The sequence below is a fragment of the Sinocyclocheilus grahami genome, unplaced genomic scaffold (genome assembly GCF_001515645.1).
Source record: "Sinocyclocheilus grahami isolate Dianchi unplaced genomic scaffold, SAMN03320097.WGS_v1.1 scaffold288.1, whole genome shotgun sequence".
Lineage (NCBI taxonomy): Eukaryota > Metazoa > Chordata > Actinopteri > Cypriniformes > Cyprinidae > Sinocyclocheilus > Sinocyclocheilus grahami.
The window spans coordinates 1,039,506-1,066,550 of NW_015505467.1; the positions used below are offsets into that span (position 1 = coordinate 1,039,506).

General features: G+C 36.5%; 1 protein-coding gene across 2 annotated transcripts in view; it reads left to right on the forward strand.

Annotated features, from left to right (window-relative positions):
• Positions 1 to 27,045, forward strand: part of fbxw7 (F-box and WD repeat domain containing 7) — a 204,788-nt gene that overhangs the window by 43,780 nt on the left and 133,963 nt on the right. For both annotated transcript variants that reach the window (XM_016292573.1, XM_016292576.1), the window contains exon 3: positions 14,747 to 14,802. The gene's annotated coding sequence lies outside the window, so the exon portion shown is untranslated. The remainder of the gene's footprint in view (positions 1 to 14,746; positions 14,803 to 27,045) is intronic.

Sequence of the window (27,045 nt, forward strand, 5' to 3'; positions counted from 1 at the left end):
TTTTTTAATCTGCAAAAATGTCAACAATTCTGTGTTTTTCTGTCAATATGGGGTGCTGTGTGTACATTAATGGGGAAAAAAATTTAACTTAAATGATTTTAGCAAATGGCTGCAATATAACAAAGAGTGAAAAATTTAAGGGGGTCTGAATACTTTCCGTACCCACTGTATATACACACACACACAATGTACACACATACATTATGTAAACAAACTTTTATTTTGGATGCGATTAATCGTTTGACAGCACTATCCACCATCGAAAGCATTGACAGCATTTATTGTTTCATCTGCTTGTTCGGAGTAATTTATCATATATGAAAAATATTATATTCAGTGGCTTCTCCTACTTAGTGATATTTAGTGCCAGTTTATCAGGAAGTGACTATTTTGTTCTCTTTGACTCATTAGATGGAAATGGTGCTTTATTCGCAAATGTTTTATGCGATATTCCAGTTTTGTGCATAAGCTAAATTAGCATCTTTGGATGGAAACAGTGACTTGTGTATGATTTACAAATATGTAAGTAAAACTGTGAAATTATGGTATTATGTATTGGTAGTTTATAATAAACAACCATTTTTTTCTTATGTATTTTGATTCATGATATTAGGTATGTAGGCTGCTTCATTAGCATGAGTGTATATCACTAGCCACAAGAACGGAGCTCTAATACTTAAATATAATGTTATTTTGCCCTCTTAATAAGCTTTAATAAAGTCTGTTTTAAAACTATTTTGCAACTGAAGGTTGCCAGGCTACTCATAACTAGCTTCTCTAACCCTCCACATGGCTTATCGGGTAAAATTCTCAACTATCCAAGCCAAGACTTGACGCCCTCTTTAATACTTTCTGCATTCATGCATGTCCTGAGTATACACTTGATATAGGAGCGCAAAGATCCCCAAACCCCCCTCCTCCCCTTTACAGGAGACTGTGAGAACATGTCCGATGAAGAAACCCAAGGCTACAGATTTCACACTCTTATAGGAACTCTGTTATGACAACCCTTTTCCCATCCCTCTGCTGAACTCGCACTACTTGCTAAGGGTTTGTTTGAGTGAAAGGGGAATGTTAACTAAACTGAGTTGGATGTACAGAGTGTGAAACCGATAGTGAGGCATTTAAGGACAGACCTAACAAAGGTTTCTGTGAACTTGACCTTTTGTGAACCAGTTTCCTTTTAAACTCTTGCATATTTCTTTAACCTTCACAACCAACATTTACACTTGAACATGTTGAGTTGAGTCTTGAAGTTGATTCCATATATTGAAGAAATTGCTTTTTACACGCTTACACGCATGCTTTGAGACCTAGCTCCTGCCATCACATCTGGGTACCAAATGTAGCTTTCTCATTGAGATGGAGTGGCAGAGTGGCAAGGTTGTGATTGTTTGTGTAGCACTTAATGCTGCTCTTGCACATCTAAATTACTTTGGCTAGGCATATTCCTAGAAGATCTGTACATTTCAGGGAAATTCATTCTCAAGTTACTTTTGGGAGACCTACTCCTTAAATGTTGGAAAACACTTACAAAAGAGTGCAGGTCGTGCTCTGCCCTTCGTGCATTTCACTATTAGAAAATAGGGATGCACCGATAATACACTGTTGGTCCATAACCGATAATTGGCTGATAATTTAATTGTTTATTATTTAGTTTTAGTATTTAGTAATTATTTAGTAATTTTGCTGTTTTACCTAAAGTTGTCTACTGCAACTGAATCTGGGCATCCCAACATTGTTTACAGTATGGAAATAGATTACAATTGGCCAAAAATGACATTTAACAATGAATATTAAATTATTTTTAGCATAGCTCAGAATACTTGAAATGGAGTGATTATTCTGTTTTGGTGTTGGAGGTGCATTTTAAAAAATTTTTTTTTCGTCATACATGACTGAAAGCAACCATTTTTCCCCCCCCCCCCCCCCCGTTTATTTATTTATTTTTGTCCGTGTTTACATAGTATATTTATTTCAAGTGTTGAAGGGACATCTGCTGAGCTCAATTCCTTTCACTTGACACTTAAGTTTGTTATTTAGGTTACAAAAGGATTTCTGTATACATTTTAGCGTACATGCTGATACACAACCAGGTGCAACATCAGACTTGATGTTGATGTTCAAAAATGCTTTCAGTCTCAGTGGGAAATGACTTTCCGGTGTAACTGCTCAACTGTTTATCCAAAGCGACCTACAAATGAGGACAATAAAAGCAGTCAAAAGTAACAAAAGAACAATATATGTGCAAATGACAAGTCTCGGTTAGCCTACATACATACATACATACATACATACATATATATACCTTACACGTAGCAAGGTGTGTGTGTGTGTGTGTGTATGTATATTCTGCGAGTGAACGTCGCTTTATTGTGCCATCCCAAAGAGGCACAAAATCACTTTCACTGACTTTAGCAGACGCTAAAGTCAGAATATATATATTAGGCTGTGAAACGATTAATCGCATCCATAATAACATTTTTTGTTTGCATAATGTGTGTATACTGTGGATATATATATATATATATCGATAACAATTATCGCACGATATAGATTTCCTCAATAAATGATAACAAGAGTTCGATAAATATTTGATATAATGCGACAAAGGCGGAACGAAAGAGCGCTAGTCATTTGAAGCATGCCACTCGGAGCGTTTATCCGCTCGGATCAAAGTTCAAACAGCGGCGTGGCGCCAACTCACTAGAGCAGATTAGTGATGGGAAGTTCACTGTGGATATTTATTATGTGTATATATAAATACAAACACATGCATGTATATATTTAAGAAAAATATGCCATGTTTATATATTAAATGTATTTATAAATAATATAAAATATAAGAATATGTAAATGTATAAAGATGTAAATGTTTTCAAAATATATACTGTGTGTGTGTGTATTTATATATACCTAATATATATACACCGTACACATACATATATATAATTTAAACAAAAACTTTTATTTTGGATGCGATTAATCACGATTAATTATTTTACTATTTTTACTGTGTTTTTGATCAAATAAATGCAGCCGTGCTGAGCAGAAGAGACTTTGTTTACAACATTAAAAAATCTTAATTGTTCCAAATGGGAACTTGAACTGTTATGATATGGTAAAAAATATATATATTTTTAAATATTTTTCAAAAATACATATTTTCTAAAATATTTGTAGTATATTTTTTGAAAATGCATTTTTATATTTTACCCTCCATACATTTCAATCCAAGTATACATTCACATATGTGTATATATATATATATATATATATATATATATATATATATATATATATATATAAATTAAACAATTAAAAAAATATAAACAGATAACAAGTAGGGGCAACATTTAACTCTTTGAGTCAGGGGGCAAGAAAAAAGATGGTTTACAAAACTGTGGACTAGCTTTGACTCTTGCTGCTGATTTGAATAGTGATGCTTCCCGTTTTTGAGTGTCAGTTTATGGCCTTTCATTTTTAACCAGAAATGTGCATGCTGCTTTCCTGATGTTCACTGAAATTTTATTTTCTTTTTCCCGTGTCCTTTGAAATTTTTCCATTTTGAATCGTTGTTACCAAAGGTAAGACATGTAAAGAAAAAATAATCGATATATTGTGGGACTATATTTTGTCATAAATCACATACCATTAATCCCTGAACATTCTACCGTCTATTACCAGATATTAAATTACTGGTTGATATGTCCCTCTCTCAATAAAGTTTACGCACGCTTTTGGTCTGTGAACTAGATCTCGCTCAGTACGCACACTGTCTGTGGAAGTTTGGCCAGGGCCTGTTCCAGAATTAAATCACTGAGGGTGCTCTCACATATATTTTTTGACCCGTCCATTGCAGTGGTTGTTACAGCATCAATCATTGCTATTTCGAGAGTGAATCCAGCATAAATATGCAGATGTCATTCCCAAAACTTTGCAGCGTGTATGTGTTCGAAAAACAAAATTTTCACACAAATTGTAATTATAATACTGAATGTATTATAGTCTAGAAAGTGTGCAAAGCGTGCTTCCTTTATTATCACTAAAAATCGTCACTCATCTTAGTTCATTGCGATCTCACATAGTTCCCTTATAATCGAAGAAGCTCTCTAAACTGCACAGTGAATCTCTTATTTATATCGCGTCTGCACTTCGTTGGTTATGTGATAATTCATGAGCGTGCAAAACTGCACTTAATAAAAACTCCAGCTCTTTCAGTGGTGAGTGAATTCTGACAAACTGAAACACAGATATGTCTGTGATTGCCTACATTGCTCAGTGCTGCAAAAACATGTTGTAATAGGGCTGGGCGATAAATCGATAACGATAATTATTGCACGATATAGATTTCCTCAATAAATGATAACAAGAGTTCGATAAATATTTGATATAATGCGACAAAGGCGGAACGAAAGAGCGCTAGTCATTTGAAGCATGCCACTCGGAGCGTTTATCCGCTCGGATCAAAGTTCAAACAGCGGCGTGGCGCCAACTCACTAGAGCAGATTAGTGATGGGAAGATCAGATAATTTTACCGACTCTGACCTTTGAGTCTCGTTCAGCAAAATGAACAAATCTTTTTTCGAGTCATTTCGTTCATTTTAGCAAAATATAATTAAAATGTTACGTGTTACTTCCCTAATACGTCTACTACTTACGCAAACGTTGATCACACTACAAACAATACAAAATGGGTCTGTCACGTGATGAATGAACGACTCAAACCCGAAGACTCGAGAGATGAACTAATCTACTTGGCTAATTCCAGTACAGAACCTATCGGATGTTGCGCATGCGCGACTGAACGAATCACACCCCGAGATGACTCGTTCATCCCGAGTCACATTAAAGATTCGTTCAAAATGAACGAATCGTTCAAGAACGACCCAACACTAGAGCAGATGTGTTCACTCGCTGATGAGTCTCACTGACGCGACACTGGACAGCGCTGTGAGATCCAGTGTGAAGCGCTTGAATTCAGCGAGGAGCACAAATAACTCTGTTTACAGCGCTGACAAACCGCAGAAACACTGCGCTTTTTAATCTACAAATCGCCATCATTTACCATGGATTTACTGTAGTAGCTCTAACTGCACCATGGTATTGTCAGAAATGTGGGTATTGATGTCGAATTTTATTATATTATTAATGTTGACATGTATTAAATATATTGAAGGAGTAATGGAATATAATTACAGTATTTTTTTGTGATTAAGCTATAGCGTTTATGCATTTCTAAAAGTATTTAGACTACTGTTTCTCATAAATGCCTACAAGCCATATACAATTTTTACCATGGTATTGAGGTGCTATATTTGTGGTTTTAACTGTGACTATCATGATCTAAATGTATGTTATGGAAGACCAATGGTTAATAAAACACAGTCAGAATAATTACATTTCACCATATAAAAATTAGATTGCTACAATTTTTACACATATGACATTGATAATTAACAAATCTACATCTGCATCCTAACTCAAGCTACTATCAAATGTGTATTTCTAAGAGACAAAAAAAAGTTAATTAAATGTAAATTAAAATGTAGGCTAATATTATCAGACAACACAAACTTGTTTCTTGATTTGAAACAATATTACTAGAACATGTAGAACTAACTAACTTATTTTTTTCTATTTAGATATTTATTTTGGATTAATTGTAGAGGTTTGATAGAACTGGAAGACCTGCCAAGAGAGCATCGCAATAGTCCAGACTGGACAGAACAAGAGCTTGAACAAGGTGTTGTGTTGCATGTTCTGAAAGAAAGGGCCTGATCCTCATTATTTTATTTTATTTTTTTTAGATGTTTTTGGATTTATTTATTTACTTTTTTTGGATTTAAGATTTTATTTCATTTAATATATTGTATGCTATTTATAACTTTTTCTTTGATTTAATTAACATTAAAATGTGTATATTTATTTTGTATTTATTTTTATTTTATGGATATATATATATATATATATATATATATATATATATATATATATATCGATAACAATTATCGCACGATATAGATTTCCTCAATAAATGATAACAAGAGTTCGATAAATATTTGATATAATGCGACAAAGGCGGAACGAAAGAGCGCTAGTCATTTGAAGCATGCCACTCGGAGCGTTTATCCGCTCGGATCAAAGTTCAAACAGCGGCGTGGCGCCAACTCACTAGAGCAGATTAGTGATGGGAAGTTCAGATAATTTTACCGACTCTGACCTTTGAGTCTCGTTCAGCAAAATGAACAAATCTTTTTTCGAGTCATTTCGTTCATTTTAGCAAAATATAATTAAAATGTTACGTGTTACTTCCCTAATACGTCTACTACTTACGCAAACGTTGATCACACTACAAACAATACAAAATGGGTCTGTCACGTGATGAATGAACGACTCAAACCCGAAGACTCGAGAGATGAACTAATCTACTTGGCTAATTCCAGTACAGAACCTATCGGATGTTGCGCATGCGCGACTGAACGAATCACACCCCGAGATGACTCGTTCATCCCGAGTCACATTAAAGATTCGTTCAAAATGAACGAATCGTTCAAGAACGACCCAACACTAGAGCAGATGTGTTCACTCGCTGATGAGTCTCACTGACGCGACACTGGACAGCGCTGTGAGATCCAGTGTGAAGCGCTTGAATTCAGCGAGGAGCACAAATAACTCTGTTTACAGCGCTGACAAACCGCAGAAACACTGCGCTTTTTAATCTACAAATCGCCATCATTTACCATGGATTTACTGTAGTAGCTCTAACTGCACCATGGTATTGTCAGAAATGTGGGTATTGATGTCGAATTTTATTATATTATTAATGTTGACATGTATTAAATATATTGAAGGAGTAATGGAATATAATTACAGTATTTTTTTGTGATTAAGCTATAGCGTTTATGCATTTCTAAAAGTATTTAGACTACTGTTTCTCATAAATGCCTACAAGCCATATACAATTTTTACCATGGTATTGAGGTGCTATATTTGTGGTTTTAACTGTGACTATCATGATCTAAATGTATGTTATGGAAGACCAATGGTTAATAAAACACAGTCAGAATAATTACATTTCACCATATAAAAATTAGATTGCTACAATTTTTACACATATGACATTGATAATTAACAAATCTACATCTGCATCCTAACTCAAGCTACTATCAAATGTGTATTTCTAAGAGACAAAAAAAAGTTAATTAAATGTAAATTAAAATGTAGGCTAATATTATCAGACAACACAAACTTGTTTCTTGATTTGAAACAATATTACTAGAACATGTAGAACTAACTAACTTATTTTTTTCTATTTAGATATTTATTTTGGATTAATTGTAGAGGTTTGATAGAACTGGAAGACCTGCCAAGAGAGCATCGCAATAGTCCAGACTGGACAGAACAAGAGCTTGAACAAGGTGTTGTGTTGCATGTTCTGAAAGAAAGGGCCTGATCCTCATTATTTTATTTTATTTTTTTTAGATGTTTTTGGATTTATTTATTTACTTTTTTTGGATTTAAGATTTTATTTCATTTAATATATTGTATGCTATTTATAACTTTTTCTTTGATTTAATTAACATTAAAATGTGTATATTTATTTTGTATTTATTTTTATTTTATGGTGTAAACAGTTGCAATACTCTAGTTGCTGTACACTAGCAGCAGAGGCGGACAGTAACTAAGTACATTTACTTGAGTATTGTACTTAAGTACACTTTTTGAGTATCGGTACTTTACTTGAGTATAATATTTTCTGGGAACTTATGACTTTAACTTCACTACATTTGAAAGACAAATATTGTACTTTTCACTCCACTACATTTCTATCAAGGTCCTCGAAGTAGAAAGTCGTAACTATGTAGCAGCTTTGAAAGTCAGTAGGTGATTTTTCTTCTTCTCTAAAACGTGACTTTCTGTTTTTTTCAGACAGTTTTATCAGTAATCACTCTTGTGGGGCTACATGAAGAGATTTCCCAGCATTTTCTGAACACTGACCAGCTGCAAATGTGTTCAAATGTGGATGAATGGCTACACATAGATGTGTGCACACACTGTCAGAACTGTGTGAGATCACTACCATCCTGCTTTTGTGGGGGTGGGTAGGGGTGTTCATTTTTTTTCCCCCATAGGTTTTTAACATTCTAAAAGCTCTTTATTCCAAAGATACTACAAGCTAGTCAGTGTATTCAGCAGGTGTAATGTATTCTAAGTTGCTTCAGAAGTATTGCAAGTATTACGTACAACAATAAAAAAATGTGCATTGACATAAAGGAAATTTACTTTTGGTACTTATGTAAAAGTACAGAAGTACTTGCTTTTAAAAGTACTTAAGTAAAAAAGTGTCTTTACTACTTTTACTTGTAATGGAGTAATATTTGACCAGCAGTATCTGTACTTTCACTCAAGTAATGGAGTTGAGTACTTTGTCCGCCTCTGACTAGCAGTGCAATATTTGTATAGAATGTGATTTTAATCATTTCTGAGCTCGTCTTAATTAAAAAAGGGTGGGAAAGACCAATTACAGTGCCATTGCAGTTAGTAGATGCATTGATTTGTTCATCATATTTATCTTATGATCCATGAGATTGAAAATACAGAACACAATCTTTGCATTTGTATTCAACTATGGAAATGTTGTTCAGATTAGTCCAAGAGCTGTCCTTCTATATTCAAGGTGAGATGTTGGCATCCTAAATGAGCCTTTTGTATCCCCATTTGATCCTCAAGGTGACTTTGATCTGGGGTCGTCAGGAGACCAAGTTGTCCCATATCTCAGTTACCTCTTGGACCAGGATTTCAGAGTTCTCGCTGAGGTTCCTCAACAGACAATCTCTCAATGGTGTGGATGGCATAGGTCCTCAGTTTACAGCAACACTATCATGCTAAACTGCTGTCTGTTAGTAGTTGTGTGTAAGAGTGTATTACATAGCTTTCAAGGAACATGACCCTCCTTTGCCCTTTGTCTCTGAGTGGGCATGAGAACATAACATTACATCACTGGCCCAAGATTAGACGGGTGCCGAGTAACCACTGGAGGAGGCTTCTTTTTGCTTTTTCATTTTGTGTTGGCAAAAGTCTCTCTGCATGAAAGTGACCGTGTTTCAGCCAAATCGAAATTTGTCACAGCAGGTGTCAGTTGTCAGGGTTTCGAAGGCTAGCAGGCATTTTTTTTTATTTACATATCTATTTTGCACACTTGGCCTTACTCAAAAATTTTGTTGTGCATATAGCCTGATATGGAATTGAGTGTGTATTATTTGGTATCGTATTTGCAGTGAAACAAGCAATATGTAAGAAAATGGGTCAATTTTGACTTCATTTATACTTTATCCATAAGCTCCATTTAGAGTCATCAATGCTTCTTTTCCTGTCGCTTAAATGTTGGTCAGCATTGTTTTCTCTCCTGTGGAATAATGTAAGCATGTTTGCTCTTGTGTTCTTCCAGATCGTGTTCTTAATCATAGGAATCAGTGCTAGATCTCCAGCCTGATTTTAAATAGAGTTTGATTGTATTTATTTAATCTGTCTGCAGAGGCCCAGAACTATTGTCACACGTACTGTAGGAAAACTTTGTACATGAACACTGCTTCTCTGATATGGAAAGCCTTTTGGGATTTGAAGATTTAACAGGGGATTAAATTGTTTTGTAAACCGTAAATTTGGCATTTATCTTTATGGCTCCATTTCACACACCTTTGTATGTTTCTTAGAGTTTAGTGTGTTATGAACACTAGCAATTCAACTGAATTAGAACCATGCAAAAATAAGAGATTTGCTGGTGAAACATAAATTCCGCTCAAAAATATCAAACTTGTCAGGCTTGGGAACTCATGTGGTGCATATAGAGTTGACTCCAAGTACAGAGGAAAACCCATGGCAGCTGTACTGCACTCATACTAAAAGCAGACTGTTATCCAATGGTTGTTCTTTTGTCTGTCTTATCTAATATTCATCACTCTTGCCCAATGCTGTTTCAACCCCCCTGTTGTCGATGTTGTAAAAGGTTCTTGAGAAAAATCCTGGGAAATTGTTGTTGTTTCAATTTAAGGCACCTCTTTTTTTTATATTTTGTAATTTTTTCTCCCTAGGTACATGTAGATGGTCACATGTCATCTAGTCTCGAAGTGCTAGAGGTGTTTTTTGTTGTTGTTTTTTTGTGTCCTCTCTGTCTTTAAGCCAGCAGGAAGTTGCCTGTCCTCATGTTACCTCTGGGAACAGAGTGAAAGAAGGAATTCGGGTATGAAAACATTTCTTGTGGTATAAGTTACAATGAATGGTGTGTGTATGAGCTGGTTTCCTCTCAGTGGCCCCTGTTCTCTATGGTCACGCCTACTGTGTTGTTGAACAGCATCATGGAGTGCATTTCAGGTCATACCTTATTTTCTGTGTAATCTGGATGCATGTTTTGACTCTTTGCGCTAGGGCTGCACGATATATCGTTTCAGCATCGATATCGCGATGTGCGCATCCGCGATAGTCACATCGCAGGATGTACGATGTTTAGTATACTGATCGTTATATTTATACTGATTGTTTTCTTTGCTCACACACAGACACGGTGTCTACACTGGACGCGACAGCTGTACGGAGATACCCATTTTAAATGCATTTAGCAGCAGAGCTACTGCAAGGGACTTTCAGTGCTGGAAATCCATTTATCCTTTGCTGAAACTTCCCTGTCGTCGAGGAGAGCGCAGGTCACGGTTGCTTAGCAATGGCAGACACCACGAAAGCGCAAGCTCCCGAGCGCTTTGGAAAGAAGGAGAAAGTGGCGCGGCTGGATGGCCCCAAAGTCGGTCTAAACTGGACGAGACAATCATTTGAACTGTGTGTGAGTGCGTCATAAATAGAATGCGGCATCAGTTTACTGTCGGGTATTTGTCACGCCGTGCCGCATCCAGTGTAGACGGCAATTAGGGCTGTGCAATATTATTCTCTTTTATCACAGTACAGTAATACAATCTTTCATAGACATTCACATTTAAACTCAATAAATATAACTTTGTTTAACTACCACCACGAGTGCCATCTATTATTGCCTTGTTTATCTAAAAGTGCACTTTTCCTTGTTTTAAATCTAGCCAAAAAGTCATGTTGACTGTGAAACAGTAGACTTTAATTATATGCATTTATGGTGTAATTACTAAATTTCCGTGCCAATCCATGTTATTTTTTACCGCGAATAATGCGCTGTCACTTTAATTCAGTGCGTGCAGCACAGCAGAAATAGGTTCAGTGCGGAAACGATCGCAGCAGAACTGCTGCAGGCGCACCACTCCTGGAGCGCACTGCCGGAGTGCAATCATGTGCAGTGTGAACGCTCCAATCCGTTAACATGGGCGCGGAAAAAATACGCACCACAGACGGAGTGTGTGAACCTGGCGTTACATTTGTATGCCCGCCTGGTCTGTTCTCCTGCTCCATTTAGGTGCACTGCATTCTGATTGGTTGTAGACACGGTGAGAGCCACGCAGATGCACGTGTACACTGAATTGTGTTCACTTCAGCGTCTATTTGTGCCTGAAATACTGTGCTCTGCAAGTACCCTTGTAAACACAGATCACAGATGCTTAAGTGAAGGGAAACAATTGAGAAAGAAAATGGATGTGTGTGGCAGTATATTGGTTTACAGCGTTCCTGAGGCTTTCTGTGCCATGAATGTTAATCAAACAACAAAAGAAAGAAAAATTGTTGCTTTAACACAGATTTATTAGATTTAATTTATACAGTGAAGACTATGCAGTTATTTTACATTTGATTATTCAATTTCTGTACCTGAATACTGTTAGACTTAACTGAAACATATCAAGCACTGCTTATTTAATTTGTATCTTTGCTCTGTTATATTTATCTATGCTTGTAATTTGTTTATTTCCTATGCTGATTTACTTGCCAACAAAAACACCCCAATCTAGGGCTGTCGCGATAACCGCAATACCGCGATATTGAAGAGCAAACCGCAGAGGAATGCAAGAACCGCAGCAACCGCGATTTTTGCGTGTTTTCTTTTTCCGTAAGGTTATGCCCTTCTCGTTTTACACTTCATGCATGTGGACTGAATATTAAACAAGCTAGTAATGATAACATAATGTGTACCATGCTGATTTGTACAGAGGCTTCGTAGATTTGCACTTAAGAAGCCTAAACAGACAGTGAATAAGAGAGAGATCAACTGAGTGTGTGCGATTACTTGCGTCTGTCCTCCAGGCCGAGTCATATATATTTGTGAAAATATGTTGTCATGTCCAAGGAAAGCGAAATCTCTGTCTTAGCACCGACGCATAGCTGGTCAGCTGAGCCTTCTAAAGTGGCGCTCAAAGTTAAAATGATTTCAACAGCGCGTTTCATTATGTCTCTCTTTGAATGAAAGAATCAGCGTTTTTGAACGTGTAGTTGAATGAACTATTTAAAGACTCACTCAAAGACAGTCCCTTTCCACCACCTTGTGGCGCAACAATCTAGCTGCACTGACTGACAGCCCGTCTAGAACGCGTGCGTGCAGGTGGAAATATCAATAGAAAGTCTCTTGTCCAGTCAGATTAGAAGATCAGATCAGAACTAACTGCTATACATATAGGCTAACGATAGCCTAACGATCTTATTGTCAGGTTCGTGTTCTGTTATGTGGACCGTTATTTCGTCATTCTCTTCGGTTTACTTCACTTCCTGTTTCAACGCTATTTGGTTTCGGTTTCATTGGTTTCTGAATATGACCTTGTTAGTTATATCGTAACACATAAACGCACAGATATCTATCTATATCTGTGTGTGTGTGTATGGCGATAATACCGCATACCGTGCTATTGAGCCACTCAAAATTACCGCAAGGGAAATTCCCTCACCGCCACAGCCCTACCCCAGGACCATGTGATATTTCAGTTTTTCTTTTTTAATAAATCTGCAAAAATGTCAACAATTCTGTGTTTTTCTGTCAATATGGGGTGCTGCGTGTACATTAATGAGGAAAAAAAATTAACTTAAATGATTTTAGCAAATGGCTGCAATATAACAAAGAGTGAAAAATTTAAGGCGGTCTGAATACTTTCCGTACCCACTGTATATCGCAGAAAAATAAAATATCACAATGTGAATTTTTTCCAATATCGTGCAGCCCTACTTTACGCTGTCATCGTCCAAAAGTCAAAAGGTTTTTAAATGAGTTTTTGATTAAATGCCCGAACTGAGGCCTGTGATTAACACAAGCTCAAGATATTTGCAGATTTCATTCAATGACATAAAATACATCTTTTTTTTGGAGAAAGCGCACCATATCGGTATCGGCCGATAAATGCTCATTTTTTCTGTTATCGGTATCGGCCCGATAAGAAAATTTGGCCGATATCTTAAAGCCGATAAATAATGCATTATTTCCTTCAGAGACACTTCAGATGCGCGCTGTTCGTTTGCAGCCTTTTGTGCAATTGTACGTTGTAATATTGTGTTTATTTGATGTATATCTGATTTATCTCATATAGAATGCGTTTGGTTAAGTTAAAAGAGCGCTTCAGTTTACCGGTGATAAACTCAAACAGCAGTGCACAACATTAATAACTATGATTGGGAATGTCGTGTATATAACATTCTAATGAGAACATTATTATAATAAAACGTTGTGCATTCTTTGGGTTTAGTTGCCGTGTTTCAGCGCGTTGTTATGGGAAGAGCGCATCCACAACAGGATCACACATTCTGACTATAGCACGCAATAACTGCATCATTTTGTACATATATAAGTTGTAATATTATGTTTATGTTGTATTAATATTAATCTCAGGATGCATTTCCTTGAGTTAAATAAGCTGCCAGCAAAACGCTTCAGTTTACCATGTTCATTCCGCTCTTCAGCTTCAGCACGTGCAGCTCAACGGCTGCTGTTTAAAATAGTGGTATTAATTTGTTACTTTTTCAAAATCATTGATACATTATTAATAATAACAACCACTTGTATTTTTCTATTATTATTTTCATCAGCAATATGGTTTAGTAATTAAAGTCATTTAATTATTGTCCGTGCAGAGGCTATTCCGTTTTATTGATCTATGGTGCATTCATTTTGATTCTTTACACGTGTAATGATGTCCAATGACTTGTTTGCATTATTTATGCAATATTTTATTTATTTGTAAGACTTTTTTATGACAAAATTTGGTAATGGGAGAGTAAAATTATTTTTAAAACGTACACTGTTCAAACTAGGCTGCTTATGTTGAAGTGTTTGGGATGTGGTTTTTAATGATGAGACCTTTTTTGTAATCAGGCTCTCAAAAAGTATATAAAAATTTGGATATAGATTTATCGTCCAACATATCGGTTATCGGCTTTCAAAAATAAAGAATTATCGGTTATCGGTATCGGCCAAAATTTTCATATCGGTGCATCCCTAGTAAATACGAGCTTGTAGTCGATCGTTAAGAAGGATTGGGGTTTAAGCAGACTAAATGATTGGCATACATCACCAGATTATGAGGTAAAAATAAGGTTAAAAAAATGGATGGATGAATCCTTCACAATAAGATTAATAACATGTGTTTAGAAAATAGGCGATGTTTCCATTTCATGATGTTTCACACTAACATTTCATGATGACTTCAGTAGTAGTAATCAAAATATGTACTAGAAATGAGGTGTCACATTATTCTGCAGCATTTTGAATGAAATTAAGGTTTGTTCCGTCAATGCTTCATAACAACAAGAGGAAGTTCGATTATCTTTAATGCCTTTTTTTCCTCTTTATTCACAGAAGTCAGAGGTGGAGAACCACGTTTGAAGGACTCTGAGCTGCCAGACGTGTGAATCGTAAGTAACTACTTGATGTACAAATGTTATCTTCTGTTACTGTATACAAACCTGTATTCAGAACTTCACTACCATTCGAAAGGCTGTATTTATTAAATCAAAAATAGAGTAAAACCGTAATATTGCAATTTAAAATACCCGTTTTCTGTTTTGATATAAGATGTAGTTTATTCCTGTGATGGCAAAACTGAATTTTCAGCAACCATTACTCTAGTCTTCAGTGTCAAAAATTCTTTAGAAACTATTGTAGTATGTTGATTTGGTTCTTAACAAGCATTTCTTATTATTATCAGTGTTGAAAGCAGCTAAGCTACTAAACATTTTGTGGAAACTGTGGTGTATATTTTTTCTCTATCGTTTGATAAATAGAAGACTCAAGAGTAGAATATATTTAAAGTAATTATTTGTATATGTCTTTACTGTCACCTTTGATTTATTTAATGCGTGCTTGCTGAATATAAGTAATAATTCCTTTCCAGAAAAAGAAAAAAATATTAACGCTAATGTAGTGTGCGTGTGTGCGTGTGTGCGTGTGTGCGTGTGTGCGTGTGTGCGTGTGTGCGTGTGTGCGTGTGCGCGTGCGTGTGCGAAAAGTGAAATTTTTATATATAGAGATAGATAGAGATAGAGATAGATATAGATATATACTGTATATATACTGTATATAGATAGATATATAGAGATAGAGATATAGATATAGATATATATATATATAGATATAAACATTTTCACTTTTCTCTGTTTATGGTGTACCAAACATGCTGTTGTTGCAGTGCGTGCGTGCGTGCGTGCGTGCGTGCGTGCGCGCGCGTGCGTGTGCGAAAAGTGAAATTTTTATATATAGAGATAGAGATAGAGATAGAGATAGATATAGATATATACTGTATATATACTGTATATAGATAGATATATAGAGATATAGATATAGATATAGATATAGAGATATAGATATAGTTTGATGATCTGAAACATTAAAGTGTGACAAACATGCAAAAAATAAGAAATCAGGAAGGGGGCCAACACTTTTTCACACCACTGTATATAGATATAAACATTTTCACTTTTCTCTGTTTATGGTGTACCAAACATGCTGTTGTTGCAGTCGTTGATCCTACTTTGGTTTTGTTTGAGATTATGGGTAGTTTGGCAGTAATTAGACTCCCATCAGCAAATATGGGTGGAAACGGATTCATCCCAGTGACTTGAATCTTTTCAATCAGTTTTCCAAGATTTGTTTAGATTCATTTACTGATTGACATCTGATTTGAATTTGTTTTAATTTTCCTAAAAATAAATCTCCATGTTGGTTCTGAATTTACAATTAATTTTGCGCTTTGAGATACTGCGTTTTAAAGTTTTTGATATGGTACCTTCACGCTTGCTACAAATGCTTTTGACACAAGCAGTCCATTCAGAACACTTACCACCATTTGTTGTCTTCTCCCGGATGGGATGGCTGTACCATTTACAGGATGAAAGACAGGAGGAAGAAAATAAAGGTGGAGAGACCCACCCAGCCACCCATTGTCCTTGGTGTTGAAGCAAGGAAGTGAACTTTCACACTTCCCCTCAATGTCGGTCACAAGACCCACAGTGTGCAGCCCTGCTTCTCTAAAGAGGGGTTTTTGTGAAACAGCCAGCTTCATATTCAAGGGTCCATTTTTGTTTTGGTTTCTCTGCATTTGCTTGGGGAGTTGTGTGCTTGGACGTTCAAGCAACTGGTTAATAATGTATGTCTTGTCACGCTTTTGTGAAATAAAGGTAAACTGATATGGTGCAGAGGGGGCAGCTCTTTCATTGATGAATTTTGAAAGAGCTGCACTGCTAGAGGCCACTAGGCTGTTTATAATACTTTGCTTTAAAAAGATGTGTTGAGCTGAGAGAGAGACTGCGAAAAATTGTAAAAGAAATGACGGGTAGAAAGAGGCTGACGGCCCCCTAATATGAAATGTTATATATCAGTGATGAATTATACATAAGCTCTGAATGCAGTATGAGCTGCACAGTATGATTTGATAAGCGTGTTTTTTGTTTCGTTTTTTTTAATGTATAAATCTGCAGGCAGCACAAATGGACTAAAGAGTGTGAGTCTCTTGAGGGATTCCCGCACATAGTATGGTCTAATCCAATGCGTAAAGGCAACTTGAAATCCTGATTGACCCTGTTTGCTTCCTCAATGAATTCTACTGGTCTTAATGTTTATGGTTTATCAGTGCACATAATTTTAAATATATATATATATATATATATGTATTTTTTTAATGTATTTTTTAATTTTAATTTTTATCTATTTATTTATTTATTTATATATTTATATATTTGTGTTTATTTGTTTATATAATAATAACTACTTCTGGGGAAAAAAAGAACCCAGTAAAAATCATAAACTAAAATTTCAACTCAAATCTGCATAATAACCCCCACCACAATAACATTATTTCACTCAACATGGTTTCATTCAGAAATGCATCACGTTATGAGGATGAAGTACATTTATTAATACAGTTTTATTTCAACTTCATATACTAATTGTATAGTGTATGAGAAAAAAACACACAGATTAAATCACTATTTAATATGCTGCATGTTGATGTTTGTATTCTCCGGCATATCAAATGCTTAACTGTTAATTATCTGTTTACTTAGAAATATGTGTGATTGCATACATTTGCTGATACATAAAACATTATATATTGTTATGCATTATTGATAAGGGACCATGAATATTTCAGGAATTTATCACATACCCAGCATGTTAATGGTAAATATAAATATCTGTTTGTAAAAGTCTCAGTTGTTCTCTGACCATTTCAAGGAAATTCTATGAAGTCTTCTTGAAGTCTTCTCGAATTCAAAGCTGTTTTTCTGGTAAAATGTACATGATATATTTGTTCAATTAGGAACTAACTGGAATTAAGTGCCAAATGCAGAGTAACTTGTTGGTGACTGTGAAGTTACGTGGTTACGCAGATTTCAGACTTTTTAGCCAATTTTAGAACACTTTTACTGCATCCCAATTTGCCAACTTATACTATGCCCTAAAGTACATACTCTTTTTGTGAAGAAAAAGTACATACTTTTAAGTATGTAGCAGAATAGTAGGCAAGCTTTGGGACATACTATTTAGTCATAACTTTGTCTTTAATGGTCTGCTCTGTTGCTTAGTTCCATGCGTCCATTTAAACTACCTTGTCAATCATCTTATTACAGTTAAAGGGTTAGTTCACCCAAAAATGAAAATTAGCCCATGAATTACTCACCCACAAGGCATCCTCCTAGGTGTATATGACTTTCTTCTTTCAGACGAATCCAGTCTGAGTTATATTAAAAATTGTATTTGATCTTCCAAGCTGTTTAATGGCTGTCAGTGGGTGTTGCAGTTCATCAGTCTAATCTAGCTTGCGCTCACTGTTGTACACGGAAGCAGTTCCGGGCGGATGACGTAGGATGTCGGCGTTGTGCATGCGCCGCTCAGAAGTGACGAACACGGAAGCACAGGGGAGAGATCAAAACAAAACAAAGGTCAGGAATTAGAAGTACAAAACGAGGATTTGTAAAGAAGAATGTCGGAGGATTTCGATATAAGACGAGAGGAGACTGGTTTTCCTTTGCTAAAGTAAGGAAACTTTGTTTCCTTAGCTCCTGTAAATAAACGTTGATTTTCACGAGATTCACCGGCGCATGCGCATGCGCAACGCCAACATCTTACGTCATCCTCCCGGAGCTGCTTCCACGTACAACTGTTGGCACAAGCTAGATTAAAGTGATTATTATGTTTTGAATATGGATCTTTTTCTTACAAAAATGCATCGATTAGCTACACTTTTTATTATGGATGGATGCGCTTTATTTCACTTCTTTTGGACTGATGAACTGCAACACACGCTGACTGCCATTAAACAGCTTGAAAGATCAAAGACAATTTTTAATATAACTCCGATTGGATTCATCTGAAAGAAGTCCTATACGTCTAGGATGGCTTGAGGGTGAGTAAATAATGGGCTACTTTTCATTTTTGGGTGAACTATCCCTTTAACACCATCCACATTTTGATTAATTCAGTTCCCTGCCATATTGGAGAGAAATAAAGAGGCACGTTGATCTACCAATTACGGGTCTATCATGCTGAAAACTCTCCTCATGTGTTTGCATAATAATGCATTCAAAAGACTAAACGTTTGTGAAAGTTCACAATATTGTTGCAGATGAAATATAACGCAGATAACAGTAAATATTAGGGCTGGGATGATAAGCTAATCTGCCGATTCAATGCTATTACGATACTGTGCCGAGTCGATATATATTGCGACAAGTGAGTATTGTGATTATATAACTATTGCGATTCGATAGTACAATTTATTGTGATTTTTTTTGTTTGCTTATTAAAGACTAGACAATGGAAAATACTTGATCATACCCTTAAACAGAATGTATATGATGAGTCATATTAACAAATCAATGCATCACATCTTTCTGAACATTCATTTCAGGAGCATACACAGACAGTGTATATTTTAAAGTACCTTGAACCATGAACTTGCACATGTATACTATAGTCAAATGTTAAACAAAATGAGCAGGAAAAAATACTCTGAAATAAAAAAGTGCTTTGTTACTTTGCATAACGTTTTAGTCATGTTTTCCCAGCAGTGTGTATAATCCAAAGTGATTCCACACTTGCTATTTAAAACGTGAAGGTGCAGAAAGAATTCTCAAAGATTTCATCCTCTGCCTCCGCCATGGTTTGCTTCCTTGCGCTGGCTTGAAACGGATATGACATGACCGATCGTTGTATGACATCAAAGCACCTCGAGAGCTACAGAGAGCAGACGGCTCTGCATGCTTTCGAATCGCTCTCGCGGTACTTTAATGTCATACGCCGATCGTTCTGCACGGTGCTGCTTCAAATCAAACACACCTATACATTTCGTCCTCTGTTGGAGTAAAAGCGGTACTCCCCACCACCACTTAGAAAAAGTTAAATAATTAAATATGAATCGATTCTGAGATAAACCTATCGATTTTTAAACCGTTTTAAAAAGAATCGCGATACTTAGGTAAATCGATTCCCACCCCTAAATATTTTTTCATTAGGTTAGATATTGAATATTAATCACTCAATCCCCTTTCTCTACCTGTTCATTGGTCTTGCTTATCCGCCATGTTTGTGCTTTTTTTTTAACGCTTTTTTATTCGTGTTTGTAGTTCTAATCGAATCCTTGTCCAATGTGCAATGTGTTGTGGGCAATATTAGCTGCACATTGAATTTCCACCGGAAATAGTAAACCATCTGGGTACCTTTTGGGTTACTCATTTCAACAAATTACGATTTGGGAGACACACTAATTCTAATTTTGAATAATTTTAGGTAGTATGCGAATGTGCAATCGGAAAGACTTTAAAATCTGGTAGTGTGTGATCCTCAGTCGTTTAGTGTATGATGGCAGTTTTTCTCTTTGACCATTTACAAAATCGCTAAGTGTACGATACCTACCTTTTAAAAATCTGTTCCGGTTTTAAGTCATGTAGTGTATTCCAGCCTCCAGTGACCTGAATCTCCATCGGTGACGGTCAAACTCTGAACCTCTGCAGTGTTTCCCTTTCATTTAGTCTGTTCTTCTATTCATTCCTCTTTAATAATTCAATCTTTCCCATTGTGGTTCACAGGAGAGGCCACTGATGGCAGCCATTTAGTCTGCACGACTCCATCGTGCTACAGTCCAACTGTCCATATTTAATCATCCCTGCCTGAACTTTAAAGGCCCGGGACACAGCATCGGGCTGTTGGCGAGCGTCTGTCGGGCTAGTTTTTTGGTGTATTCCACACGTCGGCTCTTGTCGGGCTCACATAGGTGGCAGTTTGCCCACTTAAACATGTTGAATCCGCATCGGTGAGAACTCTGATTGGATGTTCAGTTCAGCGAACTAGAATTAAAGCGAAAGTGATAAACTAGCAAGTAAATGAATGCGGCACAGACATGGTCTTACCCAAGCATTCCAATGTGTGAATATTTTCATAACATGAGCTGCTTAAAATGAATAAAGTTATTAACTAAGGCCATGTCCACACGTACACGGGTATTTTTAAAAACTGATTTTTTCCTCCTCCCGTTTAAAAAAAAAATCTCCGTCCACATGAAAACGCAAACGCATGCTATGAAGCACTGTCAAGAGCATGCCAAACCAACAGGTGGCGATATAATCTCAACTGTAAAGTCATATTGGCCAATCAGAAGCCTGAAAAAGTTTCCAATAGGCTTGAGATAACAGCGCAGGCTCTGACGTCACAAGCCAAAAACTCCGGTTTCGCTTTCTACAAGCTAACACTGCAACCGGAGTTTTTGAAAATCTTCACCCTGGCAGTTTTTTTTACAGAATTACAATAGTTTTTAACATAATGTGTTAATGTGCTTTTGTAAAAATGGAAAGATTCACATTTCTGGTTTTAAATGCTAAAAAAAAAAAAAAGTGTATAGTGACAGTAAAGACATAATGTTACAAAAGCTGTAAACTTTCTATTCATTGAAGAATCCTGAAAGAAGTGTCATGGTTTCCAAAAAAAAAAAGTGTTTCTTGAGCACCAAATATGCATATTATATAGTAATCATGTGACACTGAAGACTGCAGTAATGGCTGCTGAAAACATTAGCTATATAAAATATTTATTTCTGTAGTAATCAGCATTATGCCACAAATGGTATAATTGATTATAACATGAACCTGGAATATTCTAAGGCACAATAGGTATGTTCTGAGACAGCAGCATTTTTGTTGGGTATTTTTAGAGCCAGAAATACCCAACAATGCCTTCTAGCTCACTAGGTTTTTTTTCCTCTCCAGTCCATTGAAAAATGCCCAGTTTTACTCCGGTCAGTATTCTCATTCATGTTTCGGAAACGCTGCTTGAAAACAGGAAATGCACTTAGCAAGCAGCAGTTAGCCCACCCTGCCCGGCTGTTGTGGTGACAGGAAGCTATGATTTGGATCTGGTGCCGGTGCAGGGCATTGTTACCCTGGTTACACAGTGATTGGTTCACAGCCCCACTAGAGGGCAGTATATACAGATATATTCAGGTGCATGGTCCCAACCAGGATGAGTGCTGCGCAGGTAAAATTTAGGCAATACTGCATTAAAATTCCTCATATACTTATTATCCATGTACTCATGCCACTTATTTCTGTCACCACTTTTATGAAATTTCTCACTCTGCATAACATACAGACTCTATTAAAATTGAGTTGATAATTTCATGTGTACTCCTGTTTTATATAAAATTTATAACCTCTTTGATATTTTAATATGCTTATAGTTACGTTTTTTAAATGTCTATCTATGTTTACACCTTTAGTTTTATGCTTAGTAAGACTGCATTTATTTGATCAAAATACAGTAAGAATTAATATTGTGAAATATTACAATTTAAAGTTTACGTCTAAAATATATTTTTATGTAAATTATTCTGTGATGCCAAAGCTTTTCTGCAGCCATTACTCCAATCTTCACATGTCTTTCAGAAATCATTCAAATAATGTTGATTCCGTGCTCCAATAATAATACTACTAATTACTATTATTATTGTTCAATTATCAATATTAAAAGCAGTTGCGTTTCTTAATATTTGTAGAAACAGTAGGCGCGTTTCCATTACCCTTCAAATTGCGCAAATTGAAATTGCGAATTGAAAATACGCCTAATAGAAACGCATCAAATTCGCAAAAACGGCCATATATCGCAAAAAAGTTTTTACGCTCGCATGAGGTGGTTTTTCAGGCAATGCGAAAAAGGATTAATTCGCAATGGAACTGCAATGGAAACGGCTTTTTTGCATTTACAGGTCACATGGCGTATGTAAAAAGTCATATGATCATTCTTCAGTGTACTATAACCTCCAAGAAACACTTCATAAGTGGCCGCGCTCCAGTGTAAGGGGCTTTCCCTACTATTAATACTTAGACAATTTACACTGCACACGTCTGCGGTGCAGTGTGGCTCGGGTACGGCCACTGAAGCTGATTACGGCCACTCAATGCTTGTGTTTGTTTTTATACAGGCTATGGGTTATTCCAGCCGCGCCACGCAGGGTTCTGAAGCGGCTCTCTTTGCTGCTTCTGTAAAGATACATGCATAAGCCTTCTTTAAATAAATATAGCCAAAATCCCACCAAAATCCGTTGCCATGACTTATCGCGAGAGGCAAAAGGTTACGTTTTAGTCGCATAACATTGGTTAATGGAAACGCCACCATTTCGCAATACTTTTTTATCGACATTCAGAAAAAGTTTTGTGCAAATCTGTAATGGAAACGCGCCTAGTGATGCATTTTTCAGGATTCTTTGTAATAGCCTAGAATGTCAAGTCAAATTTAATTTGTTTTCACAATACACATTGCTTCTGGGCAGCTTTACAGAAAATCATGTTGTTAATGTTAATTATAATATAAAATCTGCATTCCGTGTCGCAATTGGCATATTAGAGTCAGGCGATAATGCAGTTTACTTTTTGCAATCATATAAACAAGTCTAAAACCGTAAATGTAATTCCTGGTTCAGACTACATGATTTTAGCCCGATTTTGCCACGATTTTCTTGACGTAGGGTGTCGGGGGGGATTCGTAAACGACAATGGGCGTCGGAACGCAAGATTCCATCGTTTCAGCTCGTGTAGTGTGTCATAGTGGACGACAACCGATTTCACGTCAGTGATGCTTCACGACATCACAACAGAAAGACTAGCATGTTTAATTTTTCTTCCGTCTTCCACGACGAGTTCTGTCACACTGGTGACGTTGACCAATAGCAGCACAGAAGCTCTTTCATACACAGGTTTCAAACATGGCAAAACAAAAGAGATGATGGTGCTGCTAGGTGGAATTAAGAGATGGAGGAAAGGTTCGTGGAGCTGTGGCAACAGTACTCCTGCTTGTATGATGTGTCATTGAGGGACTACCACGACAAAGAAAGATAAATGCCCGGCTGAACTATAGCGGAAGCGCTTCAGCAATGTTTACACTCTTGTTTTCGGAAGTCAGTCGCTAGTTTCGCCTTCTCCATGACATGAATGGTCGGGAAGCAACGTGTAGTCTGACATGTTTCTTGTCCATGACACGACAAGATTTTAGGAGTCAAAATAGTGTAATCTGACACTGTGACTATCGTGACCGACAAAAATATTGTGTAGTCTGAACCCGGCATAATGCGTCTTTGCTGAATACAAGTATTAATTTTAAGACTTTAATTTGTTTCAAGAGAAAATGACAGCTTGAAATTCAGTGTATTTTTGTTCATAATTGCATTAGGTTGCATTTTGACCAGGTTTTCTGATAATACCCTGACTGTCTTGTTTCACTTATAAATACCCTGACTGTCTCGTTTCACTTATATTCATTCTGGACTACGACAGAGTTTAAAACTGGATTATTGTACTTTTACAACTAAACAATATAATAGTAAGAGGAGTGGTTAAATATGGGAAAATGGTTCCAAGCAGGATCCACAGTTAAAGGCAATATACTTTTATTTTTAAACCCTTTTTGCTTTACTATTGCTGTTGTCCTAACATCTTTACCTTCCTCCTAATATTCTGAAGCATCGTTGCTGTCTGTGATGCTCTGAAATCGATCAACCTTCTAATGACTGTAAACCCGTTTAACTTTAATCCTCATTAACTGGCAGTGTGCAGTCGTAGGTGAGAGAGCAGTGGGCACGTTAATGAAATGCCCATTTGTAACAAACTTAATGAGGAGAGGCGAATATCGAACGTTGCATTCGAAGGTATCACTATTTTTTAATGGAAGGGATGCAATTAGTATTGCAATCAGTATTATTCCCCAGGCCTGGACATGGATTGGAAAAGCTGGCTCCACTTTGAAAGGACCTTTTAAACTTGGGTGAAACTTTATGAAGCGCTGAATCATTTTCATGTTTTGCATATCAATGAGTTTGTATGAGTGATCGCCACTTCTAAAAGCACATGATTTTGCTGTGTTAGGAGCGTCAGGTCATGAATCTTCATACAGGCATGAGATTGTGTCTCAGTTTGTGCAGGTGTTCAGATGACTCACATTGGCTGCAGCATATTGGCACAGTCAGTCTAATAAATGGCAGGTAATGATCCCCCCCTCTCTGCTCTTGGCTCTCTCTTGCTGTTGAGCCGCCGCAAACCACTCGTTTTGATGTTGGCATTAGCAGGTGTGATTTCATGCCAGCCAGAATACCAGCTGACTGTTAGACTGAAGCCACCCATTCATGCAATTTTGGCACAGGCAATTAATCAAGGGGAATCATATTACAGAAGGTTACAGGCTCATTTTGTTAATAGAGGAATGCATCAGTGGATTTAATTGTGGCTATGATATTCTTTTCAGAACAGTTCTTAAAGAATTTGCCAAACTACATAATTTAAAAATCTTCTAGTCTGTAGGTTGCTCAAACAACTAGTTGACATGTCAGTCTTAAGAGATTAGACACACTTTATTCGAGCGTTCTTGTTTTCAAAAACAGTTGGATGAAGAGGAGCTAACAGAACAGAGAATTTAATTTGGAGCAACAAAATTTGTGTAAACACAAACTTTTGTTTTTTTGAATGCGATTAATCGTTTGATAGCACTAGTTTTTTTTAGGCTTGGTTTCGAGTCATGAAATAGTAAACTGAGTTACGTGTTCATCATAATGTTTAATTTTTGTTGTGGATACACTCTTCTCATAACAACATGCTGTCCCAGTCACAAAATCATTGTTCATTCATTGACCATTCATTACTATCACTTCCAAGTACTTTAATATTGATGTACCCCATTTTATTTATTCAGACCATTTATATTATTTTGGTGTTCAAGTTCCAATGTTTGCATATTTTTAAAGATAACACATCATGAAAATCTGACTTTTTTCATGTTTAAGTGCTATAATCGGCTCCCCGGTGCATCTACCAACCCAGAAAATGTGAAGAAAAAAAAAAAAAGTAATTTTTTTTTGATAAGCCTTTTTCTGCACGCTTTCTCCCAACCCCCGGCCCCCCGTGACGTAAAAAGTGGATCTTATTATAATATTACCGCCCCTTAATCTGCAAGTTTCTACCCACGGCACTGCCATTGTTTTTCGCAATCGACAACGGTGTACCAGTTCTAACGCCATTGTGAAAGTTTGAGCAAAGCATGCTAACTGTTCTGTCTTTGACTGCACTGACCACCACAGAACACCGTTTAGATTCCCAGCCTCAGAGGAGACAAGACAGCAGTGGATTTATTGATTTATTTACTGTATATTACACTGCTGCCGCACAGATCTAATATAAACATGCAATTTCTTTCCCAGCTGTTTACCTTCACAGACATAACCGACTGTTTTTGTAACTTGTGTGTTTTTAACAAACTTGTGCGTATTTGACCGTTTAAGCGCAATAAGACATGAAAGGCTGTCACATGCCGTGTGACAGCCGCTTTCTGTGAGCATGCTTTGGATGCGTGCGCTCAGAAAACCGAGTATCAGAATTTTAAACTAATATGGTTTAAAACGCATGATTTCAGTGTGATCGACATAATAATCAAAACCAAACAGATGTTTGATGATATAATAAATGGACTATGAGGTGTTTTGAGCTGAAACTTCACAGATACATTCTGGGGACACCTGAGACTTATATTACATATTGTAAAAAGGGGCATAATAGGTCTCCTTAAAGAATCAAAAATTCATTGCTCTCTGAAAATGTGTATCATTGATGTAAAATGGTCTTAAAGTGACATTAATATTGTTTATTGCAATTATTCCTGGGACAGTTTATTGTCCAAAAAATTGTGACACTGTCTGATTTTCACCATTTACTGTGCATTCTAGCACCACTGACTTATGCTAGTTATCCTCAATAGGCATAATATAGAGGCAGGACTAATAGGTCTTGGTCAACTAGTCATTTACCAGCTAACTAGTCGATGATCATGGCTTATACCGATTTTAGACTAACTTTGCAGCATACCAATAACTGTCAATTTGTCCATGTACAGCCTTTTCCTCTGCTGTGTTGTTCAATTCGCATCGATATTCAGGATTTATTAAAAACCCCTCCAGGTTATTTGGAAATCAAGGGGTGTCTGTCTTAAATTGACCTTGCGTGTCTGTTTTATTAAAGACTTTTTTTCCTTCATATTTAGCACACTAGCCATATCTGTCTAAAGGTCATTTGAAGTGGTTGTCTGTGAATGTAAAATCATCCAACAGAACTTTTATCTGGCCAGTTGCCTGTGCA